The sequence below is a fragment of the Mesocricetus auratus genome, unplaced genomic scaffold (assembly GCF_017639785.1).
Source record: "Mesocricetus auratus isolate SY011 unplaced genomic scaffold, BCM_Maur_2.0 Super-Scaffold_100010, whole genome shotgun sequence".
Lineage (NCBI taxonomy): Eukaryota > Metazoa > Chordata > Mammalia > Rodentia > Cricetidae > Mesocricetus > Mesocricetus auratus.
This window is the reverse complement of record NW_024429194.1, coordinates 12,310,432-12,324,426: the sequence shown is the minus strand read 5'-3', so window position 1 is coordinate 12,324,426 and position 13,995 is coordinate 12,310,432.

The following is a 13,995-nucleotide window of genomic DNA, read 5'->3' as shown; positions in this document are numbered from 1 at the left end:
GATGCCTTATATAAAATCCTTCTCAAATATACTTTTATTTGGAGGGGGGCTCTAGTTTACATATGTGTTTTGGCTGAAAATGTTGATCTCAAAAAAAAAAAACAAAGTAGTTGATGAGTTGGTAAAGGTATTTGCCATCAAGCCTGATGACCTGAATTTGCCCTCGGACTCTCAGACCTAAGAGGTGGATATTTGACCCCTACAGCGTTTCTCTTGATCACAGAATATAAAGAATATAAAAATATATGGAGTTAAATAAGAAGTTTATTTGTAATCCATAGTGCTTTATTTCATATGCACTTTCAGTCATTATGTTTTCCCTCTTCATTAGTACTTAATATGAACCATACAATTTATTTGTATGAGTAAACATTACAAATGACATTCCTGATTTTATTGAGCTATTTATAATAAAGCACAAAATGAAAACAACCGTGTTATCTTTTTGTATCAATGATATTCACTAAGAAAACTGGAGAATATATTAGGAAAAAAGAAATACTAAATTTCAGTATTTCAATGTAAAGAACTTGAAAGTATATAGTTTTAGCAGTGTTTTTTTTTTTCAGACTAACAGTCTCTATCATGAAACATCAATATTGTGATTGTGTATTGTTCAGATTCAGGAATGCTCTGTTTTAATTTTCTAATTATTTTTAGTCAGTTACCATCTCATTTGGGCTGCTTTGAGTGTTCATAGGTGTCTGTGTGCCAGTACAGAGACAGCAGAACTGTACAGCTCTGAAGTATGAGATTTAGGAGTTGCGGGCATTTATGGGCTTTTTATTTATGTTTACTTGTCTTAAGGGGGCAGCAAAGGCACACAGAGCATTTGATAATGTTAAATTCATCTCTTGTGTTCCAATCTACAGTTAAATGCAAACATTTATGTGATAATAGAAGCAAAAGACAATGTGATGATGTTTCTGATTCAGGTTTTTATACAAACAAAGTCCAGAATGAAGGTTTTTTTTTCCGAACATTTATGAAAGACATACAATTTAGCCTTGCTTTGAAGTATTTGTTATGCGTCATAGCAGATTAGTTAGATGGGTGTAAAGTTGTTATTGCTACTGCAAACCGAGACTGTGAAGAATGTTCTCCAAAGCATAACTCATCTGTAATCATTTTATTCAGTTATTGCTGAAGTCCAAGGTATGCAATATGTTAAAAAAATAAGATGTAAATGATATGCATGTTTTCCTAAGGGACATGGAATCCAACTGACTTGCTGAGTTGTAAATGGTTACTATGTTCATCTGACATAATTTGATTTCTGAATACTTTTCAGATTCTGTTCAAAGTAATAGAAGAACATGTTTGTTTTTACAACTAGCACGAAGAACTTGGAAATGTTCACTCTTTCAAAAGAACTCTGATTAAAATGCTTTTTTATTCTTCTGAAATCACTGAACCAGTATTTACAATGACCCTGAAGGGCAGCATTGTAATGATTGCAACTTAAAATTTTTACTTTAGATCATCCTAGTCAACTTAAATACAATGGAGTGTATTTAATGAATGTATAAAGTTAGTGTCAAAATGAAACCTTGGGTACCGGATTGTGGCAGAGCCTACACTTATTTAAAAGAATAGGTACCATTATTGTCAATATTTTAATTAGAATGCTGATTAATACCTCCATTCAGTTCTTTCAAACTTTGGGATGTGAACATTGAACCTCAGGATATCTTAAGCAATGGATTAGCAACTGTATAGGGGCACAGCAGTGGGATATGGAATGATAACAAATATGCTCTCTGTGGAATCATAGGAATTGCTTTAAAAGCACTCTTGAAGAATTCAACAAAATCTGAGCTACATGGTGCAAGAACAGTTTCATAAATCTAAAAAAAATTCTGCCTGTAAGGACAATTTGTATATGAAAATCATGAAGAAATTTAAGTTACAGTTCATGATATTCTCTTCTAAAAAAACTACTTAAATTATATTAAAATACTATCAGTATAAATCACAAGAGATGCAATTTAAAAGAGACCAAAACTGTAAGCAAACTAAGTTTATAATAGAGAGTAGATAAATATAATTTGGTATTTTTCTTAATTTGCATGGTAGGTATATTTACCAGTTTCTTTTCAACAATTAGCTGATTAAAATTTTAAATCTCATATTAAAATATGTAAAATGGATCAGGTTGGAGGGTAACTGAAAGAGAGAATTCAGGGAAAGACAATTGGAATTGGGGACCATTTGGGGGGCAAGAAAGAAATCTAGTGTAATGGCAACTCCTTGAGACTATGAGGGTGGCCTTAGCTAAGACTCCTTGAACTGAGGGGATACAGAGCCTGAACTGGCCATCTTCTGACACCAGCTCAGCGCAAAACCTGACACTTAGAATTTGTGCTGCCTGCAAGAAGTGCTAAGGTAAAGGTGTCACAGAAATTATGGGAATGTCCAACCATGACTGCTCCATCTTGCGGCCAATGCCTTCAGAAAGAGACCATGTCTGAAACTACGTGGGGCTCAGCGGCAAGAACCAGAGATTGGATAGTCCAGAGGCCTAGGAAAGAACCATACATGATCTTCAAAAAAAAAGTCAATGAATGTTTCCTAATGGTATTGTGCAATACTTGTAGACTGACACCTAATATAACTGTCATCAGAGAGGCTTCACCCAGAAACTAATGGAAAGAGGTGCAGAGACCCACATCAAATCATTAAGCCAAGCTTAGAGCATCCTGAAAAAGAGAGTAAGGAAGGATTGTAAGATCCAGAAAAATGAAGACACATACATACCAAAAAAACAAAAAACAAAAAAGAAAACAAACAAACAAAAACAGTCACAGAATCTACTAACCAGGACCGATAGGGGATCACAGAGACTGAACCAAAAGTCATGGAGCCTGCATGGGTCTGAGCTAAGATCTTTTTCAGATATGTTATGGTTGTGTAGCTTGGTGTGCTTGTGTGACTTCTAACACTGGGAGCTGGGTCTGTCTCTTTTCCTCCTACTGGGTTGCCTTGTCCAGCCTTAATATGAAGGCTTAGTATTACTGCAACTTGATAAGCCATGTTTGGTCAATGTACCTTGGAGGACTGCAGTTTTCTGGAGGGAAATGGATGGGTGGATTGGTTGGAGAAAGGAGGTGATGGGGAGGGACTGGGAGGAGAGATGGTAGGGGAAACTGTGGACAGATGTAATACATGAGACAAAAATTAATAACTGGGTGTTGTTGGCACATACCTTTAATCCCAGTACTTGGGACGCAGAAGCAGGCAGATCCCTTAATTAAAATCATCAGAGACCAGTGAAATCTATAAAGCAAGTTCCAGGACAGCCGTGATAGCATCCGATAGTTATTTTATGAAGCAAATTTTATGCTCCTAATTTGTGATACTGAAACCTTTTGCTGATTACAAAGAATATCTAGCCTAAATTATATCTACATGCCATTATCTACATAATGACTGGTGCTAAGTTATATAAAATGTATTAATAAATGATATTAACAAATAGAATAAACAAATAGCCTCTTGGCTTGCCTTGTTTGAGAAGCTCATTCATCATATGTTTTTAGCTTGGATACTCACTGTAATAATTCGTTGCTTTAGTCTTTGGACCGAGGATCTAGACCAGTGGTTCTCAAACTTCCTAATGCTGAGACCCTTTAATACTGTTCCTCATATTGTGGTGAACCTAGACCATAAAATTATTGTCCTTGCTACTTTATGTCTATGATTTTTGATACAATTATAAATATAATGTAAATATCTGCTATGTAGAATATCTGATACACCACCTCTGTGAAAGGGTCATTTACCTCCCAAAGGTTTCTGGACCCATAGGTTTTGAACCAGTGATCCCCACAGATAAGTCTAGTAAAAGAGATCACTATGTGACCATATGTTTGTAACAGAGTAACAAAATAGGAACCATAGGGAAAAAGTTGGGAGAACTCTACAGAGCAGAAGAAACAATTTCCCTGAAAAAGTAACAGTTGCCAAAATGAGAAACGCTAGTAAGAAAGTCACAGATACGAGGAAACTAGGGTAAGAAGGAATACTTGTGAAGTCTAGGCAAGAGGATGCTGTGATTGGAAAATGGGGAGTATACATGTAGGTTAAACAGAGCAAGGAGGGAAGAAATAAAGAGCAGTGGCAGAAGAAGACATTGCTGTAAACCTTGACAGAGATACAGTCTGATGGTCTGATCAGTTTAACTCAGATTGATTCTTAGGATTGTATCATATGGAAGAGTGGCAGGGAGACATGGTTTGCAGCATGAGACCCATTGCAGTAGGAAAGACATTGCTGCCTTTTATTTCAAGGACAGAAAGAGACTGAAGGAGGAAAGTAATGCAGGAATTTGAAACTGTGGACCTACACTTAAGCAAGGAATGGAGACTGAACCATCCATGGGAGAACTGACTAAAGTGAGTTTCATTACCTATAAAGCTCAGAATAGCCCTGGGATTTAGTGACCTCAGCAAAGGTCCCCCCAACCTGTGAGAGGCTAGCTGAACAGTGTGCTTCATTTCTTGCCTTCTTTTCTTTTTAAAATCCTACACAGTCTCTTCTTAATGCAAGTGAACAGAGGTTAAGCCCAGGACTTTTTTTTTTTAACCTTCATAGTATGATTCAGTGGAACCAGCAAAAGCCTCACAATTCTCCTTTGAGCCCATGTAGAACAAACTTGCTCGAAATGTGTGACTGGTCACTTCCCCCTGCTGTTGCCAGTTCCATTGCTGTCAGTGGAGCTGATGGACAGACTTTTGCAACTGTGCACTCATGACAGCAGCCTGAAAAAAAATCTGTGGAAAGACAAAGGTTGGTAACTTCCAGATCTCAGATTAGAACTTTGTAAAGTGTCCTAGCAGACCATCTGTTTTCTTCCTAGACAGGAAAGGCAATCATGCATCCCACACATGCTGCTTAGACTGCCTTTACTTTGCATTAGCAGTCAGTGTATAGTTGCTGCAAAAGAATACTGTTTAGATGTTGATAATTTGCTTCATCACACTGTTTTCACAGAACAAAATATTTTTATTGATGTCCACTATCTTTGAAATATGTATTTAAGAGATTACTAAAATTTAAAGAAATATTGCTATCTTTGCTTCAAAATAAAAGATGTAGATAAAATTATAATAAAGAAATTTGGGGAAAGGCAATAATAGCTAAATCATTCATTTTCAAATATACTCTATAGTCAATAATGAAAAAGGAAACAGATTCTTAAGTGTTTTCATTCAGCCGTATTGCTTCTCACATAGCACTGTACATGACTGTGAGTGATTGGATAATAATGGAATGTTCCTCCACTTGTTAATCATCCAACCAAGAGAATGTGACTTAGTGATCAATGGCAATTACTTTAGAATAGCAACATATGGCAAATTGAATCTTTTTTGTACAGTGGCATTTAGTTGTTTGGGACCATGTACCAAATTAATGGAAACATCAGGTAAATTTAACATTTTTATTGCTTTAATTGATCCTAAAGTAGGTAATTGTGTTATCTATAAAGTCAGCTCGTCCGTTTTTCATTATTTATCACATGAAGCTTTACATTAGGCATATACCAATCAAAGAGCACTTGTTTGCATCCTTCTCTTAATTCAGCCCTAGACCTGCAGATTACATAAGCTACAAGTATCCCATATGTGGCATCTCATCACTCAGGAGAGTATTTTCCTTGCTTATGTGGTGGGGGCATGTGTGGAGTAAATTTGTTGAGTCATCCTGTATATCCTTTTTTTGGTTTCTTTTTCTTAATTTCTCAGTAACAGAAGAGCAGACTAAAACTTTCTTCTTACCCTGCTTTGTTTTGTAGCTCTATTTGTTGGGATATTGAATATTTTAGTGGCTGTCTTTTTTGAGATCCTGCTTTGGCTTAATGAGCAGTTGCCAACCTCTTCTGTTCTCCCTTACTGAAGGAGACGTGGTGTTTTCATTGTGCCTGCACTGGGGGTTCTCAGGTCCAGCAGCACATTGGAATTACCTGTGGAAACAAAAAAAAAGAAAGAAAAAAAACAAGCCACAATTTCCAGATCTACTCCTAAAGCTTCTAACTTAATTGGCTTGAGGGAGCAAGGGAGACGTGTTTTCAGACTCCCCAGATGACCCTGCTACAAAGCAAGTGTACCCACGTCTTTACATTTGGGTCTTACTACATTGAAACATATTACTAAAACTAATTGGTATAAGACTTTTATGACAATATTGAATGTAAAGTTAAGATTAAGCACATGGGGAAATTAACTGAGGCTCTACTGACATTTGGAAATGCAAATTCAAATTGAGCAAGATTAACAGTTAGCAAATTATTGTTAAATATGATCATGAAAGATCTATAAATTAGGGGAAAGGAGGACATGGAGAGCAGGAAGGTTGAGTCAGGGGAAGAATAGAGGAGAGCAGGATGAGAGAAACCATAAAAGAGGGAGTCATTATAGGTTTGAGGAGAGATCTGCCACTAGTGAGATTTCCAGAGATTTACAAGGATGACACTAACTGGAAATCTAAGCAATAAGCATTAGTGGAGCAGCTACCTTAAATGCCCTTCCCAATAATGAGATAGGCAACTACCTTGTATGCCATCCTAGAGCCTTCATCCAGTGGCTGATGGAAGCAGAGGTGGTTACCCACAGCTAAACACTGAACTAAACTCCTGGAAGCCAGTTGCAGAGGAGGAGGAGTGATGACCAAAGTGGTCTAGTCCAGGAGGGTGAAATCCACAGAAACATCTGATCTGAACAAGTGGGAGCTCATGGACCCCAGACAGGCAATTTTGGGGCCTCAGCAATCTGTGAGGCCCCGGTACTAGATATGTATTAATCCCTGACATCTGAATGGACTTTGTGAGCCCATTCCATATGGAGGGATGCTTTCTCAGCCTGAACACATGGGGAAAGGCCTAGGCCCTGCCCCGGATGATATGACAGTCTTTGGAGATCCACCTTTGGAGAGCATCATCCTCCCTGGAGAGTGGAGTGGGGATTGGGTGGCAGGTTTTGTGGGGTTGGTGAGAGCAGGGAGGAGGGGAGGGAAAAGGAGCTGTGACAAGGGAGGTCAATGCAATGTGGAAATTAATATATTTATTTACTAGAGAAAGAACTTACACACAAGCAGGAAGGTCAGAAGCGTGGCCGGCTTCCAAGAGAGAGTGCTTTTGCTTTTCCTTTCCTTTTATCCTCACCTGTGCCCCTACCCATGTTCACGCCCCTTTTGGGGCATGGGCAGTATTGTGGGCTCACCCCTACAATTCCCCTTTTAGTCTAAATAAAAGATTTAAGCTTGATAAAAAAACTCAAACATGTGCAACATATATACATAGAAGGTGATAAGCAAGTTATAATCTACTTAGATCCTAAGCTAAACATATCTATTCTGTCTAAATCCTAAACTTATCTGAAAGAGATGCCCAAGTCTGAACACCTCCTTCCAATCCCAATCCTAAAATAATTGAAAACCAACATTAACATGTGTAAACTCTCTTGTAATATCAACAGTAGGGAGGGGGGGCATAGGATTCTCAAAATTACTTCCTGCTGAAATGGGACAATGACAACCTCATGGGGACCTATTGGAAGAATATGTGAGTGTAACAAGAGTCTTAAGTATGTTAAATAGGTCCTGTTTGACAGGAGATGCTTGATTGAAGTTCTTGACTCAAGTACTAATGTTGATTGAAGCTCTTGTCTGAAGCTCTGGTCAGATTGTAGGACGTGCACTGTATCAGTTCATTGGTCCAGAGTTGTGTTGAGTGGTGTAGTTCCAAACCAGCTTCAGGATGTTACTAGTCAGGTGGAGTCGATGATGAGGGCCACTGCAGATCCATCAAGTCGAATCAGGGAGAGTTGATGAAGTGGGGTCCGATCTTCATTCCGATGTGTTTGAAGATTGCTGTCAGGAAATTCCTTGTTCTCTGGAAAACTCAAACATTAATGTTAACACAGAGATTTTCAACTTTTATATGTATGCACAGCAGGAAAGGCAACAATAAGGAAGATAGTAAACATGAAGGAGATTAGACTTTCTGAAAAGGAACCAAGTATAAACAGATGACAGTCTCTAGTTTTGTTTTCATCTGACTTACATCAGTGGTTCTTTGATATAACACAGAAATTCTGAATTTTATTTTAACAACATGCTTGAATTTAAAGTAAGAGTCAATCTAACTCCAAAGCCAGCTTCAGTTAAATTAATTGGGACTACAGCATATTAAGAAGCAAAGAGAAATGGATATTATAAATACAAGACAGACAGATTTAGACATTGATACCACACAGTGGATTATTTTTTTGTTTGATGGTCCTCAGGGTAGCTATCCATTCTTCTCTAGGTATTCATAAATCCAGTATTTTTTTCTGTTTGGAGCTGAGTTTTCCTGTGAAGACATAAACAAAACACTTCTCTTTCATTTTGTAAGGTCTCCTTACACAGTAGAATATGACCTTGTAGATGAGATGTCATCTTTCTTCCTCCTGAGGTTTCTTCTGTTCAGATTGAATCTTGATTAATTTTGATAGAATCCAAAGTTTTTCTTCTCCTTTGGGAAAAAAGTTTTTTCTGTAGTCCAATGTCTTTCTGCAACTATTTATCCTTTTTCATTAGCATTAAGAAAGTTCAACATTAGTAAAGACTTATGTAATCTGTGTTTGGGGGTCTTTATTTCTCCTGGCTGTTTATGAAGCATTTCTTTTAAGGTGTGGTTAGATGTCTCTACCACTGCTTCTCCTGTAGGATTGTGAGGTATACCAGTTACATGTTTTATGTTACAATATTTGAAAAACAGTTCTAATTTGCTAGAGAAATATTCTGGAGCATTATCAGTTTTTATTTGTGCAGGTATACCCATAACAGCCATCACATCTAAAAGATGTGTGGTAACAGAATCAGCCTTTTCAGAGCTGAGGGCAGTAGTCCATTGGAAGCCTGAGAACATGTCTATGGTATGGTGTACATATTTCAAACTACCAAATTCTGGAAAGTGAAATACATCCATTTGCCAAATTTTGTTTCTGCAAATACCTTTGGGTTACTGCCTGCTGGTAATAGAGGTGGGGCAGCTTCTTATTTTTTCCTTGGCTTGTTGCCAAGTCATAGAAAAACCTTCTTTAAGCTTCAGTGTTGACATGGTGTTTCTTATGAAATCCTGAAGCATCCAACATACTTCCTATTAATAAACAATAAATCTCATCATTGCCTTGTGCTAGAGGACCTGGAAGATCCATATGAGATCTGATGTGTGTCATATATATAGGGTGAGTTCTATTTCTGATGGTTTCCTGTAAGTGTAAAAACAATGAAGTTATTTCTGTATCATCAAAAACAAATTCTGAAGTCTCAATGTATAAAATGAATCTTTCTACATACTGAGAATCTGTGACTATATTGAGAGTCTCTGTAAAGTCTGTAAGTACCATGAAAATGGTGTACAACTCTGCCTTTTGCACAGACTTTTAAGGGCTTCGAACTACTTTACCTATATTTCCTGATTTATTCCCGGCCATACCAGACTTGCTTGCATCAGTGTAGAATGTAAGAACTCCAGAAATGGGCATTTTTCTTACAATACATGAAAAAAATCCAAATTGTTTTCTTTATGAATTTGATTCTTTCTGTTTTGGGATAATAGTTACTTATGATCCCCAAGAAGTCACTGCAAGCCCTTTGCCAGTGTTCATTATCCATCCATAAGGAGGAAATTTCCTCATTTGTTAAAGGTACAACAATCTCTGTTGCATCCTATCCAGTTAGTTGATGAAGCCTTAATTTTAATATCAAATATCAAATTAGAGATCTTTTCTGTATGTCTTCAGTTTTTGATTCTGTTTATGTGGCAGAAATACCCATTCTAGTATTATGTCTTCCCTCTGCATTAATATTCCAGAGGGGTATTCTCTAGATGACAAAATAACCAGAATGCAGTCCGGTTTTGGATCCACACTCTCCACATTTGCTTCAAATATTCTCTGTTTTACCCATTCTACTTCTTTCCCAGCCTTAGCTGATAATATTCTAGAACTACTTAAGTCCTTGTCTCTTTTTAGTGTCATTTTCAGATGTTTTAAATCATGCCCTTCTGTTAAAAGAAGCTTTCCTTGAGAGGAGCCTTCCCGCCCGCCTGGTTCCAGATCCGCATCAGTCCCCAAATAACACACAAGATGTTGTATTAATTATGAAGCTGTTGGCCTTGCTTGTTTCTTACTGGCTAGCTCTGACTTAAGTAATTACCCCATAATTGTTAATCTAAGTATGTCTCTTACCGGAGAATAGTTCCGGGCTTCCTACCCCATGGCGTTACATCTCGAACTCTTGTGTTTCTCCTTCCCAGAGTCCTCCTGGACTCCTAGTCCCTCCTATCTAGGTTTCCTATTGGCCAGACAGTGATTTATTGACAAATGCACAGGACTTCCCCAACACCCTTCTACTTCAATAATTGTCTGTAGTTGAGAAATTTCTCCTAGTAGTTTTTGAAGATCATTAAGAGTTTGGTAATGATCTCTTTTGATCTGTACCTTTTGCAGTCTAATTTTCTGTAAGTCTATTTTATAATCTAAATAATTCATATAATCTGCTTTGTATTTTTTTCTGGGGCAATTTGTTTCCTCTACTGCCTCAAACATCTTTACCAATTTATCTTTATTTGAATCAGACAGCAATATGTCATCCATATAATCATAAATTTCAGATTGTGGAAATTGTTTGCAAATTATTTCTAAAGGTTTTTGCACAAAACACTAAGTAGGACTATTTATAAATCCTTGTGGCAACACTTTCCACTGAAATCTCTGTACTGGTTGAGAATTGTTATAGGTAGGCACTGTGAAAGCAACTTTTTTCCCTATCTTTTTCTTGTAATGGTATAGTGAAGAAGCAGCCTTTTAAATCTATGACTACAATTGGCTATCCTTTAGGTATTAGAGAAGGGAGTGGCATCCCAGGCTATAGAAAGCCCATAAGCTGAACTACCTTGTTGATAGCTTTCAGATCAGTAACCATCCTCCATTTCCCAGACTTCTTTTTGATAACAAATACAGGGGAATTCCACAAGTGTGTAGATTCTTCAATATCCATCATTTATCTCTTCCTGAACAAAAGTTTCTGAAGCCTCTCACCTCTTAGAGGTCATAGGCCATTGCCCTACCCAGACATGTTCATCTGTTAGCCAGTTTAAGGGCAGTGCTTTTGGTTCCTCTGTAGGTGTGTCACTAGCATCCTGTATATTCTGTGACTGTTTACTGTAGTGCCTTACAATAGTCTTTCTACCACTAACAGCTTGCTTATGATTCATATCTGACAAAGGAGAAATGTCAATCTGAGTGTTCCATTGCTGTAATAAATCATGACACCATAGATTTATAGCAATAACTGGTACATATGGCATCAATCTTCCTCTCTTTCCTTGTGGCCCAATACATTCTACCCATCTCGTAATTTGGTTTACTTGAGATAGAGTTCTGATTCCTAACAATTGGACATTTACAACTTGTAGAGGCCATTTTTAGGTCACGTTTCCTGAGTTATAATAGAAATATCCAACTCTGTGTCTAGTAAGCCTTTCAGAATAATGCTACTTACCTGTACTTTTAATTTTGGTTTCCTGTTATTGATAGAAGTCTGCCAATATACCATTTTTCATTTCCTCTAGTATCGACTAGTTCATCCTTAATAAACAGTCTGTCATCCACAGTGCCATTAGAATTTACAATAGGCAGTGAATCTTCCTCTATGTCCAGAGAGATATCTTCCCTTATAGTGGTGGGAATGTCTGGAGCACTTTTGATATGGGGGCCTTCGAGAGGCCCCTTGAAGAGTTTCCCAATTGTAGAGGGTTACCTTGTTTGTCTGTGGTTGACCTACATTAATTGGTCCAGTGTTTATCCTTGCCACATCTCCTACACAAACCAGAAGGCTGAGGCCTTCTGTTTGAAGCATTTCTAGGAGAAGCATTATTTCTAGGAATAATTTGTCTACAGTTCCTACTCAAATGTCATATTCTACCACAATTAAAACATCTAGTGTTATGATATCTTTTTAAATTTCTGGAGATTGCTTCTTCAACCCAAGTCAGTATCTCTTCACAGTTAGGCCATTTGCCATATTGATGCCTCTTTAGGCCTTTAGAAATGGCTTCTCCTAATCAGGTTCCTGTCTCTGGACCATTATACTCAATATTAGCTGTATTCAAGACCCATTCATCCAATGGTGCTGACCTTGTCTTTAATGGCCACAGGACCTGTTTGTATTGTGGGTTTGCATTCTCATAAGTTAATGATTCTATAAGGAGTCACCTAATATTTGAATCAGTTATCAGTAAGTCTACTGCGCTGGATCATCTTCATAAGAATTCAGGGAACATCTCTCTAGGATACTGTACCACTTTTGTATATGGTTCAACTTTTTCTCCTAGTTCTTGAACCTTATTCAAAGCATATAGCATTGCTGAATGACATAAAGAAATTGTATGTTCCTCATATCCAGCTTGGGCCTGTGGGTCAGCAAATTCACTTTCACCAAGAATCTTATTTTTGGGAATCTTCAAAGCCTTGCTTCAACCTTTGATGTGTGAGGGCCTTGGCTTCCTGTCTCCACAAAGCCTTCCATTGTATTTGGGAAGACTGGTCCAGCACCACTGGACCTATCCCTCCCTATCTGTGGGAGTGATTTTATTTGTTTTTGCCCAAGAACTTAACAATTCCTTCACATAGGGGCTGTGAACCCTATAAGTTATTATAGGTTGCTTTATTCCTTTCATATCTTTCACAGGAATAGGTTCCCACTGGTACGTGGTGGATCCATTTTGAGTCCTCTGTGATGCTAGCCTTTCTTTCATAGTTACTTGAAATGTTACCTTAAGAAGGTCTCCTAGGCGTCTAGTACGTATACATCTTTCATTGCCTGATGACTTAGTGATTAGTGCCTCAGTGTCTGATGTTTCAGATGGTAAAACTTCTAAAGATTGCAATCTTGTAACCATATCATCTCTGAGGGCTTGGATTTCCTAAATCAAATTATGTTCCAATTACTTGATATGCTTGTTGGACTCATCAGTCAAGCTTTTCATAACATTGTCCCTAAAGGCTATACATGCATCTACTTTGTCTTCTAGAAATATCATCCTGTCTGCTTGATGGTCATTGTCTTCAGACACAGAGTGAATTGTCCTGATATTTTGGTAAGTTCCTCTGGTTGGACTCTGAATTGAATGTGTCTTGAAGGTTGTTCTGATTAAATTCCAAATTATCTGTTCTGGAAGCTAAGTCTGCTTATCCCTGAAGATCCCAAATCTTTGACTCTAATTTTTTAATAATTTGCACAATTTGTCTATTATCTTTATGTTTACTCAGTCTCTTCCATGTGATTAAATGTATTAGAATGCTAACCGTGAGCATGAGACTCCAATACATTTGAAATATATCATAATTGTCTTTTAATACATAATCAGTGACATTGGCAATGGGATCTCTAACGTTCTTCAATGTTAATTTATCTGCCATGGTATAATTAGATGTTCTTACCACAAATTATAAAGTACTGAATTATAAGCATCATCTCTAATTGCTTTTGGTTGATGAGACAAATCTTATCTGTAGTTACTGTGCGTGGCCAGCAGATGACAGAGGGTTGCCGCCAAACACGGCTTCTCCACCGAAGATCGATTTTCAATGAAAGGAACGTAGAAATGCTAACAACAGCCTGTACAAAAATTAGCAAACAGCCTTTAATCCCAGCACTTGGGAGGCAGAGGCAGGTGAATCTCTGTGAGTTTGAGAGCAGCCTGGTCTACTGAGTGAGTTCCAGGATAGTTTCCAAAACAATACAGAGAAACTCTGTCTTGAAAAAAAAAACAAAACAAAACAATCAAACAAAACAAAATTAGCAAACAGATTCGGGGAGGGAAAGGCCTGGGGAGGTTGAGAGATATGCCGCTACAAATAGCCTGGAAATCCTATGGATAGAAGGGGGTGAGCCGGGAGCTCGGGACTGGGCTTTGTTGGCAGGCACTAGGACCTTGAGTCCAGCCTG